The sequence below is a fragment of the Phyllobates terribilis genome, unplaced genomic scaffold (assembly GCF_046119375.1).
Source record: "Phyllobates terribilis strain yellow unplaced genomic scaffold, ASM4611937v1 Scaffold_8__6_contigs__length_399053987, whole genome shotgun sequence".
NCBI classification, from domain to species: Eukaryota; Metazoa; Chordata; class Amphibia; order Anura; family Dendrobatidae; genus Phyllobates; species Phyllobates terribilis.
In genome coordinates, this window is record NW_027362768.1 from 177315488 (window position 1) to 177333639 (window position 18152).

At 51.3% G+C, this 18152-nt stretch overlaps 1 protein-coding gene and 1 long non-coding RNA gene across 4 annotated transcripts in view; one reads left to right on the forward strand and one right to left on the reverse strand.

The window, feature by feature from the left end:
- The window catches only part of PDE4B (phosphodiesterase 4B), a 570792-nt gene that overhangs the window by 194540 nt on the left and 358100 nt on the right, over nt 1-18152 (forward strand). The window lies entirely within an intron of this gene.
- LOC141156466 (uncharacterized) overlaps nt 1-18152 on the reverse strand; it is a 48365-nt gene that overhangs the window by 10980 nt on the left and 19233 nt on the right. The gene's annotated exons all lie outside the window — the stretch shown is intronic.

An 18152-nucleotide genomic window follows, 5' to 3' on the forward strand; every position in this document is an offset into this window, starting at 1 on the left:
ATCTGCGTACCCCCTAAGGAGGTCCCCGCAGAACCCTGCTGGCCCCGGGGGATACAGGGCGCTCCCTGGTGGAGACGCACACCGCTCATGTGGGGTCCCTGCGCGCTCCGCCGTGGGGGGGAGCGAAGGGCCATGGCGCCACACATCCCTGGGGGTTCCTGTGGCGCTCAGCTGGGTAAGTGCCCTCTGTGTGCGGAGAGCTTCAGCAGCTGCAGCGGCAGCCGCTGTTACTGACAGAATGGTGACTGCCTTTTTGTCCTTGCAGGCAGAGTGGTACGGCACCCCGGTGTAAGGCCCTGACTGCTGAGGAGACGGGTGCTTCCTTCCTGCCGCACCCCGAGCCGGAATCACAAGACCCTCAGAGACCCACATGCGGGCAGATTCCATGACTGGCTGAGCACAGAGAACAGTAGCTGGTGATGCATAGCCCTCAGCCCTCTCCTCTTCCCCGGGTGGCAGGGGAGCAGGGACAGAGGAACGCGGGCTCCGTTAGTGTTGGGGGGCGTGGCTTCACGCTCTTGGCTGCCTGCCATCATAGCCTCAAGCAGGAAGCCCCGAAAAGCGCGTGCTGAAGCTGTCCCCGGCCCCCCCCTCCCTTCTCTTACCTCCTTCTCCTTGCTCCCTGCTCCCCCCTCACACACACACAGGCTCTAGGAACAACGCGGCCAGCTGGTGAGTCACTTCTGTCTCTTAAGGCAGAAGATTCCTTTGTTTTTTCTCACCATTGCAGTGCAATCCGCTGTCTGAAGTGGAAAGACTCTTCCAGCTTTTGGAAGAGGCGGCCCGATATGGCAGGGACGCAGTGCTGGATACTACTTCGGTTCTGTCCAGGGCTCAATCCTCGGCCGTCACAGTCAGGAGAGCACTGTGGCTTAAACAGTGGACTGGAGACGCAGTATCCAAACAAGGTTTGCTGAGTCTGGCGTACAAGGGCGGTCAGCTTTTTGGTTCAGACCTCACGGAGCTGATTGCCAAGGCAAAGGCCAAGGATTCGGCTTTGCCGCAGCGGAAGGTAGCGGCTTCTACGTCTGGCAAGTCAATTGCAGGTAGTGGTCGCCGGTCCTTTCAGCCCAGGGGACGGTTCCGTCAGCCCTCTTGGAGATCGGGTCGTCCCTCATCTTCCGGGAAAAAGACCACCCAGAAATCCCGTACTCCCTGGAAACAACACTTCCGTCAGGACAAACGGGAGGTTGACAAAAAGCCCAATAAGGCGGACTGACACCAGGAACCCACCCGAGGGCTCTCGGGTGGGAGGTCGTCTGCTACACTTCGGGTCGTTTTGGGCGTCCCACGTATCGGATGACTGGGTGACGCGGGTTATGTCGGCAGGCTATTTTCATAGAGTTTCATTCTTGACTCCCGGACAGGTTTCGCCAGTCACGCAGCCCGTCCGAGCCCAAGCTGGCTGCCGCACTGCTGCGGGAGATCGACACTCTTCTGCAGCAGGGTGTGGTGGTTCCGGTTCCACCGGAGGACCGGGAAAGGGGGTTTTACTCCAACCTTTTTTGTGGTCCCCAAAAAGGAGGAAAAGTTTCGCCGTAGGGAGTCTCTTCGCTCTGTCGTGGCAGCCCTGTCGCAGTACGATGTCTTGTACGATGTCTGGTCGTCAGAGGAGTCGTCTCTGCCGATCAACATCCTGGAGTTGAGAGCATTTTTTCTCTGTCTCCGACATTGGACGGTCTGCCGGTCCGGATTCAGACGGACAATGCGACAGCTGTTGCGTATATCAACCATCAGGGCGGGACGAGGAGTTCCAGACTCATGATGGAGGTCTCTCGGATCCTGGTTTGGGCCAAGTCCAGGGTTCCAGCCATATCTGCGATTCACATCCCAGGAGCGCTGAATATCACGGCGGCCTTCCTCAGTCGCGAGCAGGTGGATTCCGGAGAATGGAGCTTTCATCCGGAAGTTTTTGCACTGCTGTGCTCCCGTTGGGGGACTCCCCAAGTGGACTTTATAGCATCCAGGTTGAACGCCAGGATCCGGACCTTCATGTCCAGGTACAGGGACCCGGAAGCTGTGGCGGTAGATGCTCTAGTGGCCCCGTGGGACCAGTTCGAGCTGATCTACGTGTTTCCGCCGGTATGCTTACTCCCTCTAGTGCTCCGGCGGATCAAACTCGAACAGATCTCAGTGATTTTGGTGGCGCCGGATTGGCCGAGGAGAGTGTGGTATTCAATGCTGGTGTCTCTTCTGGCGGCGCCTCCGTTTCCACTGCCTCTTCGTCCGGACCTGTTAACCCAGGGGCCCTTTCGCCATCCGGACTTGAAGTCTCTTCGTTTGGCTCTTGAGACCGAGATCTTGACCCGTCGTGGGTTTTCAGCCGATGTCATTGCCACCTTACTGGCGGCCAGAGGTCCAGCTACGGCTAGGATTTATCACAGAACTGGGGAGGCCTTCAATTCATGGTGTTCTGGTTCATCAAGAAACCCGAGGGTTTTTTCCATTCCCAACTTCTTAAGCCTTTCTGCAATGTGGTTTGGTCAAGGGTCTGGCAGTTAGTACCTTGCGGGGTCAGGTATCTGCACTGTCTGTGCTATTGCCTCGCGCAGAGATGTGCGTTTGTTTTTTCGCGGGATTGCACGTCAGTTTCCGCCTCGGAGGGCGTTTGCGGCTCCTTGGCGGCTCAATCTAGTCTTGGAGGCTCTTCAACATGGGCCGTTTGAGTCTTTGGATTCAGCTACGCTTTACTTGCTTTCTTGGAAGATGGCCTTGCTGGTGGCGGTCACCTCCTTGAGAAGGGTTTCTGAGTTGGCGGCACTGTCTTGCTCGCCCCCTTTCCTGGAATTCCACTCGGATCGTGTGGTGCTTCGTACCTGTGGCGATTTTTTGCCTAAGTTGGTATCGAGGTTCCACGTCAATCAGCATATCGTGTTGCCCTCCCTCTGTCCGAAACCGAAGAGTCCAAAGGAGCGGGCCTTGCACTCGTTGGATTTGGTGCGAGCATTGAAGTTCTATCTTTCAATCACCCAAGGGTTTCGGAAGTCGGACTCTCTTTTTGTGATTCCTGCTGGTCGTCGACGTGGTCAGCGGACTTCCAAGGACACTATAGCTCGGTGGTTACGTTCGTCTATCCTGGAGGCGTACCGGCTCAAGGGCGAGCCTTGTCCGGTTAAGGTTCGAGCTCATTCCACGAGAGCTGTTGGTTCGTCGTGGGCTTTTCGTCAGGGGGCCTCGGCAGCGCAGCTCTGCCGGGCAGCTACCTGGCGCTCCGTCCACACTTTTACTAAATTTTATAAAGTGGACGTGAGTGCTTCCGCCGATGCGGCCTTGGGCGCAGGGTCCTGCAGGCGGCGGTGGTTTAGGTTATCTCTTTATCTCCTTTTCGGGGCTTGTTGCGCACTTGACTAAGTTGGCGATTCTGCCACTGTTTCCCACCCTTGAGTTCTGGACTGCTTTGGGACGTCCCACTAGTAATGGATCTGTGTCTCCCTTCCTTCCCTTCTGCTGCTGAAAGACGGATTTTGGTAAGACCTTACCGGTAAAATCCTTTTCAGCGAGGGAAGGAAGGGAGACACAGCACCCTCCCAGGGCAGAAGTGTATTATTGTTTTCCAGATGCGGCGCGACTCCTCTCTGATGGCGGTTATCTGGACTGGGGTCGGCGCGCTAGGACTCTGTTCCAGCATTGCCAGCTCATCGCAGTTGTCAGGTCCAGTGAGTAGTGCCTGGGACTGTGTGTTCTTTCTGTTATATGCATAACCTGTTCTCTCGCATTTCTGATTTTTCAGAAGGGGTTGTGTTGTTCTGCTGGTGTTGTCTGCTCTTCCTTAGCTTGTGTACGGACTGAAGGACATGGGAGTAGGAGGAGCCTAAGCTGGAGGGGCCGGTCGTCACTTTTTCTAACCTGAGGTGAACTATCCCTGTGGGGCTCCGCCTACCCCACTAGTAATGGATCTGTGTCTCCCTTCCTTCCCTCGCTGAAAAGGATTTTACAGGTAAGGTCTTACCAAAATCCGTCTTTGTCTCTACTTCCTGAAGTGAATGGATATTTGTCTGTCTAAGGCTATGTGCCCACGATGCAGAAATGCTCAGGATTTCTTCCTGAGCGTTTCTGCATCTCCCTGGCAGAAAAAAACGCATGCTCATTGTACATGCGGATTGTACATGCGGATTGTACATGCGTTTTCCTGCCAGGGACATGCGGAAGTGAAGCGTTCTTCACTTACATTTCCGCATGCGGGTTGACAAGCGCTTTCCAAGCGATTTTTATCATCACTTGGAAAGTGCTTGTCAACTTGGTCACACTATATAAATCCATGCAAACGGCATGGATTTATATACTGTGACCGAAAGAATGTTAAAAAATAAAAAAATAAATCTATACTTACCCTCTGATGGCCCCCGGTATCCTGTTTCCCTCCATTCTCCCTTGCCGGCAGCGGTACACTGAAGGACCTGCCAACGTCAGCGTCGCGTGACCCGTCACATGACTATGACGTCAGCGCAGGTCCTTCAGTCCATCGCGAACTGCCGGCATGAAAGGACGAGTGCAGCAGGGGCCGTCAGAAGGTAAGTATATATTTATTTTTTATTTTATTCTTTTTTTACAGTTTCTATGGTACCCAGGTCCGGAGGAGAGTCTCCTCTTCTCTAGACCTGGGTACCATCCGCACATTAGAACGCATGGAATGCGCATCTACATATGCAGTGATGCGTAATCCATGCGATCTAATGCAAGTCAATGGCTGCGAAAACGCAGCGCTTCCGCAAAATAATTGGTAGTGCTGCTTTTTTTTCCGCAATGATAATCCGCAGCGGAAATTTCCGCAGGATGTGCACAGCACATGCGGATTATCATTGGGGAACATGGCAGGCCTTCTACCATGCGTTTTTTAAGCGTTTCTGCAGCGTTTTTGCCGCTTCGGAAATGCTTAAAAAACGCATCGTGGGCACACAGCCTAAAGCAAGAATGTCAAACTGAAATACACAGAAGGCCAAAATTAAAAGCTTGGGCAAAGTCGCGGGCCAACTTTGATGTTTATTTTAAAATAAGGTCTACAATTGATTACATTTTCCTTATCAAATATAATGATCAATTTTTTCATATGTAACTAAACTTAGAGGGGTTGTTTGTCCCACGAACAAAGAACATTTTAATTAGATCTTAGAATCAAATATTGGAATACTATAATATGTTAAGTAAGAACAGTAAAAAGCATTTGGCCCAATGGCCTAATTTAAATATATAATAACAAAGGATAAAAAACCTTGAATTATATAGATACAGTATGATGCAAACAAAAGTGCCCCCAAAAATAGTGTAATACCGCAACAGTGAATTCCTCAATAGTACACTCCACACGCATGGTATGATGACCCTACTGTACACCCCTCCTTCAATCCCCCTGGCAAAGAATGGTGACCCCATCACAGTATGTTTTTCCAACTGTAATCCCCACAAAGCCCTCCATACAGTATAATGGCCACAAAGAGTCCTCCATACAGTATAATGGCCCCACATAGTCCTCCATACAGTATAATGGCCCCACATAACTCCTCCATACAGTATAATGGCCTCACATAGTCCTCCATACAGTATAATGGGCCCCACATAGACCTCCATACAGTATAATGGGCCCCACATAGTCCTCCATACAGTATAATGGGCCCCACATAGTGCTCCATACAGTATAATGGCCTCACATAGTCCCCCATACAGTATAATGGCCCCACATACTGCTCCATACGGTATAATGGGCCCGACATAGTCCTCCATACAGTATAATGGGCCCCACATAGTGCTCCATACAGTATAATGGGCCCCACATAGTTCTCCATACAGTATAATGGGCCCCACATAGTGCTCCATACTGTATATTGGGCCCCACATAGTGCTCCATACAGTATAATGGTCCTCACATCGTGCTCTATACAGTATAATGGGCCCCACATAGCGCTCTATACAGTATAACGGCGTCACAGGCCAAATATACTCACCCTGCGGGCCAGAATTTGACATGTGGTCTAAAGGAAGTCAGACCAGTCTTAACCTTTTTACACCTCTTTTCGGCATACATTCATTGTAGAGAGTTGGATGATGGATAACTGCAGGATCAGACTACACAGGGATTGTTTGTAGTCTGTTACCATGGAGATGCAAAGATCTGCAGTTTTTTTTCCAAAATCTATTAAAATATTGTTCTTATTCCCGATAACATAGCCTTAAAAGGAAAGATTGGCTATATTACAATTTACATTTTCTTCTCATGCATGTTAAACCCACATTATTCCATTTGGAGAAACTTATATCACTGGTCTCCTACAATATACTAGACCAGAAATAGAATGCCAGAACTTCAGAAGAGACCAGCACAATGACAGTAGTAGTAAAGTAATGGTAAAGGGAAGCTATTGATAGGAGAATAACTAATACTTACATTGCTCTGGGAGAATATGGCCCTTCATGGAGACAGTGTGTAGAGCATGGATGTCAAACTCAAAAACACAGAGGGCCAAAATAGAAAACTTGCACAAAGTCGTGGGCCAACCAGTATACAGTATACTGAGCCCCAGAAAGTCCTGGTAGTTCTGGTGTCGCGGGCCAAATAAAACCACCCTGCTGGCCAGATTTGGCCCATGGGCCAGAGTTTGACATGTGTGGTGTAGAGGGTCCAGACACTAGGTTTAGCATGTGCATGAGTACTAGGTTAGACATTGTGCCGTCCCATCCCTGAGAACAGCTGCCATAATAAGTCTTTGTATCATCTGTCATGTCTTGTATGTTTGCACTGTGTTGGATTTTCCTTGGACATTACTGTTCTTTTCTAGTGTTTATTTTTGGACTTCACATTTAAGCTCAAGAACATTTCTATCATCTTTTTGTATTTGGAACTTTTTGTCCTTTCTAAACTGGATTATAAAGTAACATTAGGAGGAATTTAGGACTTAACTGGCCTATTACAGTAAAATTCACAAACAATTGGTTATAGTAAATCTGGTGACTTTCTTTCCCTTAAAGGGAATCTGTCACCAGGCTTTTACTACCCCATCTAAGTGCAGCACAATGTAGGGGCATAGACCCTGATTCCGTTCATGTGTCACTTACTGGGCTGCTTGTTGTCATTTTCATAAAATCTCAGTTTTATCTACTGCAGATCTAGCAGATCACTGAATGCTGAGCCCATATCCTAGAAATGCATGAACAAATTGATAACTGTGTGTTACCTTTCCCACGGTCAGTGGAGCATGTGTCTATAGACTGTCATATTCTTCAATCAATATTAAAAGGTTTCAGTCCGTCATACATCAGACGGCTATCTCTTCTGACCCATCCCCCATATGCATGCACATTCAATTGGGCTGAGTGTGCCTGCGTACTAAATAGGGAGAGAGGAGCAAGCAGCTTTTGGAAACTTGTATCGGCAGCTTAAATTCCACAGGGGAAAAAAAAGAATTGGGCATTATAATGAAACATGTAGTAAGGTGGCCTTCACATACGTTAAATGTTGAGCAAGTCCTGGGGAAATGCATTCCCTGAAGGAATAGCAGATGAACACTATGATAAAATATGATTCAAAATGGGAAATAAGAGTTAGGATAGTGGACATGGTCTCCTTTTGAAGAGCTTCCAAACATCTGAGCTGCATGAAACTATAATTTGAAGCTTGAAAATTTATGAGACCATTTTATACCTACATACTGTCATGGCTGAAAGTGTTGGCACGCTTGACATTGTGCCAGAAAATGAAGTATTTCCTCCAGAAAATTATTGCAATTACACATTTTGCTTATTTCTTTTTGTGTGTATTGGAGCAACACAAAAAAAACAGAGGAAAAAAAGACAAATTGGACATAATTTCACACTAAACCCTAAAAATGGGCCAGATAAAATTGTTTGCACCCTCAACTTAATATTTGGTTGCACGCTCTTTGGAATATATAACTGCAATCAATCTCTTCCTATAGCCATCAACAAGCTTCTTACACCTCTCAGCTGGAATCTTGGACTCTTCTTTTGCAAACTGCTCCAGGTCTCTCATATGTGAAGTCGCCTTCTTCCAACAGCAATTTTAAGATCTCTCCACAGGTGTCAATGGGATTTAGATCCGGACTCATTGCTGCCACTTCAGAACTCTCCAGTGCTTTGTTTCCATCCATTTCTGGAGGCTTCTTGAAGTATGATTGGGGTCATTGTCCTGCTGGAAGACCCATGACCTAGGACGCAAACCCATTATATTGTGACTAGTGATGAGCGAGCATACTCGCAAGTACTCTTTACTCGCCCGAGCATCTCAGTACTCGACATGCTCAGAGCTCGCCGAGTACTTACGAGATGCTCAGGCGGATGCTCGGGTCCCCTCCCTGCATGTTTGGCGCTCTTTACAGAGCCAATGAACATGCAGGGATTGCCTGCCACTCACTGTAATACCGCAGCCATGTTGGTTGTGGCATTACAGTGATTGGCTGGCCCCACAGCGTCATCAGGTGTATATCAGACCTGGCGCTATCGTGCTTGTCAGTCTACTCCGCAATCAGACAGTGTAGGGAGAGGTGCTGCTGAGCTAGGGAGAGATTTGCTTGTTTATTAGGTAGTGTAGGTAGAACAGAAGTATATTACACATATCCATCTCCAAACAGTCCTTCTGAGGGCTAATCCATCTGTAGAGATATCAGGCAGGTAGTGTATATAGGCAGGTAGGCAGTGTATATAGCAGACTGCAGTGCATATGACGCGCCCCCTGGGCTGTGTGCGGGGGAATACCCGGAGCCGGGTCTCTGTGTAATGTCAGGGGTTGTAGTCTCCGTGGTGGCGACCCGGTCCTGTGGCTCAGGGTGGTCAAACCAGTGGCGGATCTGTTTACTTGGTTTTTAATGTTGAAATGTCCGACTACGCCACCCGTGGATTGCGGTCACTGAGAACTGCCGCTGCGGGGCTGACCACTGAGGCTGATGTTGTGTGCGCAGCAGAGGGTACTATAACTCCCCACGGGAGGAGCATAGCCTCAGGGCAGTGAGTGCAGATGGTGGGGGTGATGGTGCGCGGGAGCAACAGTAATGACTCAGAGTCCAGTGATGCAGTCCAGGGTCTTTACTCACAGTTTTACACTCCACGCCACTTCTGCAGGTAATGGCTGCCCACGTCGTGCTGTGCTCACCAGGTGCCTTCCTAACGGGTGTAGTGAGGGGCCGTGCACGTACAATGCCACGGCCTCCGGTTACTAGCTGGGGGTAGTTGCTCTCCTCCACTAGATGAGGGATCCGGTTCCCTTTCTTGGCCTGCCCCCCCTACTCTGGTAGCGGCGGGCGTGCAGTGGCGGCTGGCCGGTCCGCACCCCTGGGGTCCCTTCACTCCACCCCTGGAGCCTCCTCCGTTCCTCTCCTTTCCTTTCTTCTCCTCCAGGCCCAGGCCTCAAGACTTGGCCTGCCTGCGGAGCAGAGCCCCTGCTCCCAGCCTCCTTCTCTCTCTGCTCTCTCCTCTCTCTTCTCACTGACTCTAAGATGGTGCCCACCTTATATACTCCTACTTTCCAGTGCACCCAGAATCTACTCTCCCCACCCACACACTACCGGGTTCCCCCTTTCTAGGTGTTCCCTCCTCCCACTCCAGCCAGGGACAGGGGCAGTTGTGCTCATGCTTGGGAGCATTGTCGCCCTATCCCCCGGAAATGTGGTGTAGTGCATGTGGGTGTTAGGGTCCTGAGCCACACTCCATCCTTACCTGGAAGTGAGATATCACACCTCTGGGTGAGATGCAATACCTCTGTAGCGACCGAACCCTCGGGGCGCTACATTCCCCCCTGGTAAACCCCGCACGTCCGCGGGCTGGAACAGAGCAAAAGACAATTGATTTCAAGACATGCAGAATTAAAGTTTTTTTTGTTTTTTTTTAACGTTACTTGTCATAAAACTTTTTTTTTTTCAAAAATATTATAATACTTTCTTCATATACATAAGACATTATAAAACTCTTCACTTGCATAAACACATCTGTCACATATAAAACATTTTTCTCCATCACCATTCTTTTAAGTAGAAAATATAAAACATTATCAGCAATATTTCAACGGCGAAGTCTCTTTAACAGGCCACAGTCCTTGCCGGTACCAGGTGTCCATGTCACCCAATAAGGTGCAATTTTACTAAGTGCAACAAACACCTTCAGGTATTTTTTTTTTAAGGTAGGTGTTTATAAAACCAATAGGGGGCACCTTAAGAAGTGCAACTATTTGCAAGGTTTGGCTGCTCCCAGTCCTCAGCCGGATAGTTCACAGACCCTTTTCGCGTAACTTTAACAAATAAATAGACAGCAATCCCGAACCGGGTGAACTCTTTATAATTCCAAATGGCATAACTCTTTTTCCTCCACCCTGACGGGTAACTATGTACAACTTCTGCCGCTGCTCTCTAGTGGCGGTGTCTCCCTCATGGACGTTCCTGCTCCTCATATTCTTCAGACCCGTCCGGTTAACAGGATTCAGGGCAGTGCTGTTCCTCTACTCGCTGAACGTTGATGGCGTACCACCCCCCGCAGGCCTCGATGTCGGGGGTATGACACCTGATCCCCCGGAAATAGATCCCGTTTCGGGTTACCCGCGGGCAAGCGACTCTCCACATCCCTCCGATTGACAAAGAGGTCTGTGTCGGTCGTCGGGTCCCGAATGAACCCCCACCCCTTCTCCTGGTGAAACCTGACCACGAACCCGGTGACTTTGGGACCGCGTGCAGCCTGGGGGTCTCGGCGGGTCCGGGTCTTTTCCTCCGCGCTCCGGGCCTGTAGCTGTTCCTGTTTCTGGCGCCGCGCCCGCTTCTCCTTCTCCAACTGTGCTATCTCCCGGCGGCAGAATTCCCGCCTGCGAGCTGCGTCCGCCCGCGTCTCCTATGAGAACCCCATCAAGTCCTCCCCGGTCTGGTCCCACTCTATTTGGACCTCATCATCCGGGAGCTGGGGGATGGTGACTGGCTGCTGACCAGGCAGGAGCGGAGGAAGTGGGGCTTTGGCCCCTGCGGACAGGTCCCTCCGATGGCAAGGGTGAACCCATCCGCGTAGCAGAGGGACCGGCTCTCCACCAGGACCGGCAAGCTGACTATATAGGTCCGTGCCCAGGGGTGGTAGTGTTGGGACCGGGGGCGCCCGTTGGTGGAAGGCGCCTGGGGGCATCAGGCCTTGCGACCAGGCTTGGAGCGGGCCGCTTCCAACCGCACCCTGGATCAAGAGGCACGGCGTGGGTCGTGGTCCGGTGGCTGCGCTCGGGGCCTGGGGCCTAGGTGTAGGTGGTGTGAGCGGAGGAGGTGCAGCGACTTCCGGGGCGATCGGCTCCGCGACGGGGTCCAGGGGCAGGCTAGGGGCGTCCGGGCTTGTAGCAGGGGCATCCCCCTTACCTGCTCCCTGTGCAGCGCTGCTCTCAGCCTCCGGTGGTCCTCCTCTGTCCTCAGGGGCAGGCACGCTGTCGGGTGCTTGCAGCGCCACTTGCTCCCGGGCTGCGACCCGCCGGTCCATCTCTTCCTTCCACCCCGCGATGGCCTCCCGCTGCGCCTGGACCATCCTCCGGTCCAATTCCTCCAGCCCAGCCCGGAGGAATTCAGGGTCCTCTCCGGGGAGCTGGGCCATCAGCTCCGCGAGGCTGCAGGGAGCCACTTCGGCCTGCAGCAGGCCACTGGTCAGTGTGCTGGGACTGGTGCTCCCCGCCATCCCCGGGTGTGGTCTGCCAAGACTGATCCAAACCACACCCTGCACTTCGGTTTTCTTTCCCCTCCGCCCCTGTTGGGGGTGGTCCCGTGGCAGTCTGCTGACAATCACTCTCAGGGGCAGCCCCCCCACGTTGATGGACATCTCTACAGCCGCACTCATGGCTGTTGGGGGTGGGCTCCGTCTTTAGCGCCATTCTGGGACCTGGCCCACGATGGGAGGTGGCTTCTTGTTGTCTTTTGGCGCGCACATAACGGCGCCCTTTCTTCTGGGGCGGGCGCCACATCCGCTACAGTGAAACAGTCCCTTTCTCCTTCCTTTCAGGCACGCAGTACCCGGTGGTTGCGGGCACGAAATCCTGCCGACTACGGCAAAGTTGACGCGCCCCCTGGGCCGTGTACGGGGGAATACCCGGAGCCGGGTCTCTGTGTAATGTCAGGGGTTGTAGTCTCCATGGCGGCGACCCGGTCCCGTGGCTCAGGGTGGTCAAACCAGTGGCGGATCTGTTTACTTGGTTTTTAATGTTGAAATGTCCGACTACGCCACCCGTGGATTGCGGTCACTGAGAACCGCCGCTGCGGGGCAGACCGCTGAGGCTGATGTTGTGTGCGCAGCAGAGGGTACTATAACTCCCCACGGGAGGAGTATAGCCTCAGGGCAGTGAGTGCAGATGGTGGGGGTGATGGTGCGCGGGAGCAACAGTAATGACTCAGAGTCCAGTGATGCAGTCCAGGGTCTTTACTCACAGTTTTACACTCCAAGCCACTTCTGCAGGTAATGGCTGCCCACGTCGTGCTGTGCTCACCAGGTGAGGGGCTCGGCCAACTCCCAGGTACCTTTGGAATGCTTTTCAGGACCCCCTTCGTGTGTCCTCTCTCTGGCCTGTCGTACCCCACAATTGACCACGTTTCTGTCCAGCTGCCTCGGGCCTTGGCGGTCAAACGTATGTTCCATTTCCCTGGGTCCTATATGGTGCCTTCCTAACGGGTGTAGTGAGGGGTCGTGCACGTACAATGCCATGGCCTCCGGTTACTAGCTGAGGGTAGTTGCTCTCTTCCACTAGATGAGGGATCCGGTTCCCTTTCTTGGCCTGACCCCCCTACTCTGGTAGCGGCGGGCTTGCGGTGGCGGTTGGCCGGTCCGCACCCCTGGGGTCCCTTCACTCCACTCCTGGAGCCTCCTCCGTTCCTCTCCTTTCCTTTCTTCTCCTCCAGGCCCAGGCCTCAAGACTTGGCCTGCCTGCGGAGCAGAGCCCATGCAGAGCCCCTGCTCCCAGCCTCCTTCTCTCTCTGCTCTCTCCTCTCTCTTCTCACTGACTCTAAGATGGTGCCCACCTTATATACTCCTACTTTCCAGTGCACCCAGAATCTACTCTCCCCACCCACACACTACCGGGTTCCCCCTTTCTAGGTGTTCCCTCCTCCCACTCCAGCCAGGGACAGGGGCCGTTGTGCTCACGCTTGGGAGCATTGTTGCCCTGTCCCCCGGAAATGTGGCGTAGTGCATGTGGGTGTTAGGGTTCTGAGCCACACTCCATCCTTACCTGGAAGTGAGATATCACACCTCTGGGTGAGATGCAATACCTCTGTAGCGACCGAACCCTCGGGGCGCTACACATATAGCACAAGAGGCTCCATTCCAGTTCTGTCTGCTGCTGCTGTTAGACATTTCTAGACATAGGCCCAGGTCTCAGGGGCTAGGAATAATTTTTTTTTGGATCTTAATCCTCATTATTTGCTTAAAAAGCAATCCAGAGAACACCGTTTTTCTGTGCCATTTGCTTGTTGGCACTGCAGAATACAGCCAGGTCCTTTCCATATTACAGTGCTAAAAATCCAGCTATTTAAAACTGTGGTTTGTCCGCCACACGGATCACATATAATTGCGCTGAAAATATTGCCATTTCTGGCCTCCATTGAAATTTTGTTGCAGTGTGTCAGTGAAGTTATTGACACCAGTTTGCTATTAAAAAATAGTTACCCACAGGTCAGCTATTTAAAACTGTGGTTTCTCTGTCACTCGGATCACATATTCGTTTTCAGAAAATTCTGCCATTTCTGGCCTCCATTGAAAATTTGTTGCAGTGTGTCAGCGACGTTATTGACACCAGTTTGCTGCTCAAAATAGTTACCTACAGGCCAGCTGTTTAAAACTGGTTTCTCCATCACACGGATCACATTTACATTTTCAGAAAATTCTGCCATTTCTGGCCTCCATTAAAAAAAAATTTTAGTGTCAGCGAAGTTTTTGACACCGGTTTGCTGTTCAAAATAGTTACCTACAGGCCAGGTATCTAAAACTGTGGTTTGTCTGTCACACGGATCACATATAACTTCACTCCAAATTTAGCCATTTGTAGTACGCGTGGAAGATATTGTCCTCCATTTAAAATGGGCAAGGTGCGTGGCAAGGGACGGGGAACTGGACCTGATGGTGCATGCCGAGGCAGTGCGCAAGCTGAAATTGTGCCACAACAAACACCCACATCTTCTCGCCCTGACTTTCCTGTCCCAATCCCTAGGAACCCAGAGCAGTGTCAAAAGGTTGTTGGTTGGATAGCGGATAATGCTTCCAATCACTTTGCCACCACCACCACCCTGTCTTTCACACGGTCAAGTCTCAGTTGCAGTGAGTCTGGACTGCATATTCCTCACCCTGATCCTCCTTCCTCCCACCATGCCGAGTGCCCGGAGACAACTGATCCCACACATGGACACTCCGAACAGCTGTTCACTTTTCCATCTATAGATTCGGGCCTCTCGCCCGGTCCGCTTGAAGCGGGGCATGTAGCAATGCCCAAATATTTGAGCAGCCACGTTCACATGAAGGCGACGGTGGGAAAGTGTCACAAGAGGTGAACGATGAGACACAATTGCCAGAAAGTCAAGAGGAGGACCAGGGTGCGGAAGTGGAAGACGAGGTGGTGGATGATATAGTAACTGACCCAACCTGGCAGGAGGACATGCAGAGCGAGGACAGCAGCACACAGGGTGAGGGAGGCAGAGAACCCCAACAGGCAGGAAGAAGCAGTGTGGTCGCCGCAGACAGAAGGCAGGCAACCGTTCCCTGTAACACCAACACGAAGGAAGTTGCCAGTACAACTGTTAGGTCTTCCATTGTCTTTTTTAAAGACTCTGCCGATAACCCCAAAAAGGCCATTTGCACCACCTGCCAGGCCAGCATCAGCATGATCAGGCACATGGCAGCAAAGCACCAGACTTTGTGGGCCGAACCCCAGGGTCCAGGAACAGTGTCTGCGGGTGGCACAACTGCTTCTTCCGCTGTTGTGCATGCAAGCCAATCCCCTGTCCATGGTGCATGCGAAGATGCCTCCAGCCATGCACCTGTCATTGCACACTCTCAAGTAGCAGCATCAGGAAGCACGTCCACGTCCTTGTCCCAGCTCAGCATTCAGTTGTCCATACCCCAGTCCTTGGAATGCAAGCGCAAATACGCAGCCAACGCCCCACAGGACACACTACTAAATTGCCACATTTGGCGACTGCTTGCAGTCGAAATGTTGCCTTTTAGGCTCGTGGAGACGGAAGCATTCCGCAACCTGATGGCGGTGGCCGTCCCTTGGTACTCGGTTCCCAGCCGCCACTATTTCTCCCACTGTGCCGTACCCGCATTACACAAGCACGTGTCCCAAAACATTAGCCGTGCCCTTAACAACGCGGTTACCGGTAAAGTCCACCTTACCACGGATACGTAGACAAGTACTTGTGGGCAGGGATGGTACATCTCGCTGACGGCACACTGGGTTAACATAGTGGAAGCCGGGACCCAGTCGGACCTTGGGATGGAACACTTCCTCCCGACGCCGAGGATTGCGGACCTTAGGTCAATCAGGGTTTCCCCCACAGTCTACAGCTCCTGCACCTCAGCCTCCTCCTCCTCTTCAGCCTCCATCTCCGAAATTACCACATCAGTCACAATCTGGCAGCACTGCCTTGGCCAAGCGGCAACCGGCTGTGCTGAAGCTAGTATGCTAAGGTGACAAACCGCACAATGCTGAAGAGTTGTGGACAGCTCTGAAAGATCAGGCAGATCTGTGGCTCACACCGCTGAACCTACAGGCAGGCATGGTCGTGTGTGACAATGGCCGGAACCTGGTGGCGGCTCTGAGGCGAGGCGAGCTCACACACGTACCATGCCTGGCCCATGTGCTTAACCTCGTGGTTCACCGGTTTCTCAAATCCTACCCGGAGCTGCCGGATCTGCTTGTTAAAGTATGCCGCCTGTGTGCCTATTTTAGAAAGTCACCTACAGCTTCCGCCACAATTGCCATGTTTCAGCAGCGTTTGCAGCTTCCGGCTCACAGACTGGTCTGGGATGTCCCCATGCGTTGGAACTCTACACTGCAGATGTTGGGAAGGATTTGTGAGCAGAAGAGGGCAGTTGTTGAATACCAGCATCAACAAGGCCGTTGGTTTTCAGTTCAGACTCCACACATAAGACTCAGGAGTGGACATGGATGTCAGACATATGTACTATCCTCCAAAACTTTGAGGACTCCACCAAGATGGTGAGTGGCGATGACACCATAATTAGCGTCACCATCCCGCTTCTCTGTCTTCTGAATCGCTCTCTGTTCACAATCAAAGAGGATGCATTGCAGGCAGAGCACGATGAGATGGAGCAAGGAACCATACAGGGTGATTACACACAGCCCAGCCTCATCTCATCCCAACGTGGATTGGGTGACAATGAGGAAGAGGAGGAGGAGGAAAAACAGGAGCTAGTTTCATGCGCAATAGACAGTACTACCTGCACAACTGTCATACTGTCTGTACAGCATGGATGGCCTGAGGACAGAGAGGAGGAGGACAGCATGGTCAGTCGTCATCTTGGTGAGGACACGGAAGTCTTGCCTGTTAGCTGTCTGGCAAGCATGGCAGAGTTTGTTACCTTTCCAATGACCCTCGCGTTCTCAAAATTTTGGGTAACAGTCCATTACTGGTTGGTGACACTTCTAGACCCACGCTACAAGGAGAAATTTCTATCTTATTCCTGAGACTGACAGGTCTACAAATATTGGGCAGTACCAGAAGGCCCTTGTTGCGGAACTATTAAAAAAATTCCCATCTGAAAACGCTGGCAGCAGAGATCACAGTTCGTTCGACAACCAAGGAGTACAGGCGAGAGAGACACAACTCCAATCCAGCAGAGGCAGGGGAACACTGTCAAAGTTCTGGGAGAATTTTCTCAGCCCCTCCCATCGCATAGGCCCTGAGGCGCGGGGTACTCTCACAAGGAGTGCAAAGTTTGGGAAGATGCTGAGCGAGTACCTTGCCGACCGTACCAACGTCCTCCGTGATTCCTCTGTGCCTTATAATTATTGGGTATCCAAGCTGGACACGTGGAATGAACTTGCTCTCTACGCCTTGGAGATCCTGGCCTGCCCTGCCGCTAGCATTTTATCAGAGCGGGTTTTTAGTGCCGCTGGTGGAATGATAACTGATAAGCGCATCTGCCTGTCAACTGAAAATGCTGACAGGCTGACTCTTTTAAAAATGAACAAGGGCTAGATTGGGCCAGACTTCTCAACACCACCGAATCATAGTAGCATAACATAAACTCAAATCCAGTGTCTTTTTTTTGGGAGGTGTATTCCCATGCACCTCTTCACACCCACACATGGGTATACGCTTCCTGATTTTGGCTATTTGCTCTTGTCCTCCTCCTTCTCCTCATCCTCCACCACATCACCAGGGTGACCGTGGTCCGTGATGCAACACCCACATAATTTTTTTAAAGGGTGTTTGATGCCCGTAAAAAAATAATAATTTATACAGTATGTTCATGTATACCCACCAGGGTTAATTGTTTGTTTGTCAGCCCATACACTTCGTGCATGGGCATTACAAGTATAGGAGACCCGCTCCTTTCTAATGGGAACATTTTTTTATGAGGCCCTCCTCCACGTCTTTTCCAAGGGGCATTGGAGTGCCTCCCAATTTTTGGCAGCCCTTGCATTCACTGCATAGGCCAACACTATGGGAGACCCACTTCCTAATAATGGGAACATTTTTTCATGAGGCCCTCTACGTCTCTTCCAAGGGGCATTGGAGTGCCTCCCAATTTTTGGCAGCCCTTGCGTTCACTGCACAGGCCAACACTATGGGAGACCTACTTCCTAATAATGGGAACATTTTTTCATGAGGCCCTTTACGTCTCTTCCAAGGGGCATTGGAGTGCCTCCCAATTTTTGGCAACCCTTGCATTCACTGCATAGGCCAACACTATGGGAGACCCACTTCCTAATAATGGGAACATTGTTTTCAGGAGGCCCTCCTCTACGTTTCTTCCAAGGGGCATTGAAGTACATCCAAATTTTGGGCAGCCCTGCCACTCACTGCATATGCAATAACAGTATAGGAGACCCACTCTTTAGTAATGGAAACAACAAAGCATAGCCGGCTGATGGCTCTCTAAGAATAGTGAGGGCCGACTGCTGGCCCTTTAAGAATCGTAAAGGCCACCTGATGGCCCTATAAAAATAGGCTTTGTGACTTTCAGAG